This window comes from Ascaphus truei (assembly GCF_040206685.1).
Source record: "Ascaphus truei isolate aAscTru1 chromosome 23 unlocalized genomic scaffold, aAscTru1.hap1 SUPER_23_unloc_2, whole genome shotgun sequence".
Lineage (NCBI taxonomy): Eukaryota > Metazoa > Chordata > Amphibia > Anura > Ascaphidae > Ascaphus > Ascaphus truei.
In genome coordinates this window covers 405,803-408,980 of record NW_027453863.1, presented here as the reverse complement: position 1 = coordinate 408,980, position 3,178 = coordinate 405,803, and the positions used below count along the sequence as shown (strand labels likewise).

Sequence of the window (3,178 nt, the reverse complement as noted above, 5' to 3'; positions counted from 1 at the left end):
ATGTTTGCATTTGTAAAGATGTTACAATAGGAATGCGAGCATTATTATTATTATTATTATTATTATAATAATAAATGCATATGAGCGACTTATATTCAGTGACATTGTTAAATAATGCCATAAAATACACGTCAACCCAAATATTTACACGCCACGTGTTTCGTTTTTCTCAGAACAACCATTCACATATACTTTAATGCATTTTAACCTTGCTTTGGACAATTCTTTTAAAACATGGGTTTTTTTTATTTTATTTCTTCCACGTGAGTGATCCCAGTGAAATAGTACAGCTGGGTCACGCACAAAACGCCTGGTAAAATATTCCCAAAGATCCCCGTTTTGCTAAAATGATATTCCCCATTATCTAGTCAAAGAAAGAAAGAGAGAAAGAATGAAAGGGAGAGAGCCGGGCAGTATGTTTCCCATACTCTCCTTGGTCTATATAGGATGAACCATGCTCTTTGCTAGCAGGGGAAAAGGGGAAAGCTTTGTACACAATGTAAGGCTCGCCGCCATTAATTGCAGACAGAGCCCAAGAAAAATGTGAGAATTATACAGAAAAATCATTAATCACTTCTTCATTTAAACACTTATCCTCTGCCTTTTGTTATTCCGCAGCAAATCTGTGCGGCCCTTCTGTTGCGAGAAAGAAAAATAGAAAAGCAGAGAAAGCAGCAGCAGAAAGCCCACTCCCCTTCCCACTGTGGAAAAGCCCCACGCACATGCCTGGGAAATGTGCAGCTTGCAGGGAAGGGGCTGGGGTTGCTCAAGGTAACGAAATTCCTGTCATATCGCTTTGCATTTTTTTTATGGCTGTATTCCTCCTGTCACAAAGTGTGTTTTAAAACACCCCTGTCCTGTTTCTCTCAACCTGATTGCAATCTGGTGTACAAAAACCTTTTTTTTTTTTTAAAATCCCAGATAAATAGGGGTAGCAATGTACCACAGGTTAACTGCTGCAGGGCACACCGAATATATTCGCGTGCAATAGAAAAGACACGTCCTAAATATTACAAACAACAGCTATTTCTTTTCCTTTTTTTTTTTTGCAAAAAAAACGCGTTTTAATGCAGCAAAAACATGTGAAATCTTTTATGGGGTTTTTTAAAAAAAAAATCCGTTTTGTAGAATTAGATAATAGTTTTTGCTGTTGTTTTTATTTAACTTTTAATGAGTTTTAAAGCATCCTGTGATTTCTATCGCAGGTTTTAGCCGAGATCCCCGGCAGTGCAAGATATTTGCAACACTTTTCTGTTTGGGATCATTTGTTGCAAATGTTTCCAGCAGTTTGTGCTACAAACTGTAACATTAGATAATGTTACCTTAGTAATATCAGGATACATTAAAGCTGCGGTGTTTACACTGACTGCAGCGGCCATTATGTTAGGCACACAATCAGGGTTTTAATAGATTTATAACGGGAGCACCAAAACCCTTGCCATTTGGGGTAAGAATGTAGAATTATACATTGTCACAGGCGTTTTATATATTAAAATAATTTAAAAAGAAAACAAAAGCTGGGAAGTAATATTGCTGCTTTAACATCTGACCCAGAGACTATTCCTGTCATGTTTTGACTTAGTTACCAGTTATTCCTGTCCTGTTTTGACTTAGTTGCCAGTTATTCCTGTCCGGTTTTGACTTAGTTCCCAGTTATTCCTGTCCTGTTTTGACTTAGTTCCCAGTTATTCCTGTCCTGTCCTGACTTAGTTCCCAGTTATTCCTGTGCTGTTTTGACTTAGTTACTAGTTATTCCTGTCCTGTCCTGACTTAGTTACCAGTTATTCCTGTCCTGACTTAGTTCCCAGTTATTCCTGTCCTGTTTTGACTTAGTTCCCAGTTATTCCTGTCCTGTTTTGACTTAGTTACTAGTTATTCCTGTCCTGTCCTGACTTAGTTACCAGTTATTCCTGTCCTGACTTAGTTCCCAATTATCCCTGTCCTGTTTTGACTTAGTTTCCAGTTACTTTATCTCCAGCGTTTGAGTAGCAGATAGAAAGAGATCTCTTCCCCCTGTAAGATGACACAACCCTGCAAGTGCCTCTCAGGAGAGCGCTTTTCCTCTCGGGGAGTTTGCTTTCTATCACTGGGATCATTATCACTCATTTCTACTTTAAAGAAAGAAAGAAATGTCTGAACATTAAAGGGAAGGTGGAAAGGAATGAGACTCGGGTTCATCTGGAGGGCAAGTTAGCAGAGTCTTCCAGCCAGAGATGACCCCAGAAACCCCGCTGACCTTTGGCAGACTGGACATAGCGCTGGCTAACATTTTTTACATTGTACAGGACGGAAAATGTAAACTTTGTGTCTCAGAAAAAGAACATGTTAGGGCACCCCCCCCCCCCCCACCATGTGCACAAAAAGCCTGTACCCCTCTTATCGCTGTGACCGGTTTCACTCAAAGCACGCGTGGCCCCCTCCTAGTAATTAGCAGCCTGCTAAAACCATGCAATAAAAACTAATGTATATATCTTCATATTGGTCCATTGACAGCTATCAAAGTCCACACACACACACACACACACACACACACACACACACACACACACACACACACACACACACACACACACACACACACACACACACACACACACACACACACACACACGATAATAGTATATATATATATAGATATAAAAAATGTGTGTGTGTATATATTTATATTTAAATTATTTATATATACAGACACACACACACACACACACACAACTATTCACCTAATTTAGAAAACATCTCAACAAAAAACAAAGGAAAGTGTATTATACACAGAAGTAAATACTGAGCCCTGTGCAAAGAGAATATATAGGGTACAAGACCGGGGCATATGTAGTTATGAGACTAGCAGGATGAGGAAGGTTACACTGTAATATATACCGTGTAATATGTACACACACTGCGTGTTTACTTGTTTGTGTCATATTACTGCTAGGGACTAGTTTGCAAACTATCTCTATGATATATGTATTGTCAGATAGATACACAGAGACCCAAGCGATGAAAGCCAGGGTTTAATACACATACAGTACTGTACACTCACATATCTTCGTATATACCGCTCTACACGTATTACAGATATATTACACAAAATAAAGTTAGGGGTTTGTAAGTATTTAATGAGAAGTGCACAGATGTGAAAGAAAACATGATAACTGTGTGTGTTACCAGCAAGCGCTCA

General features: G+C 38.9%; 1 protein-coding gene across 1 annotated transcript in view; it reads left to right on the top strand.

Annotated features, from left to right (window-relative positions):
- Nucleotides 1-624: 624 nt before the first annotated feature.
- HOXB3 (homeobox B3) overlaps nucleotides 625-3,178 on the top strand; it is a 29,667-nt gene continuing 27,113 nt past the window's right edge. The window contains 1 exon segment of the mRNA XM_075581005.1: nucleotides 625-771. The gene's annotated coding sequence lies outside the window, so the exon portion shown is untranslated.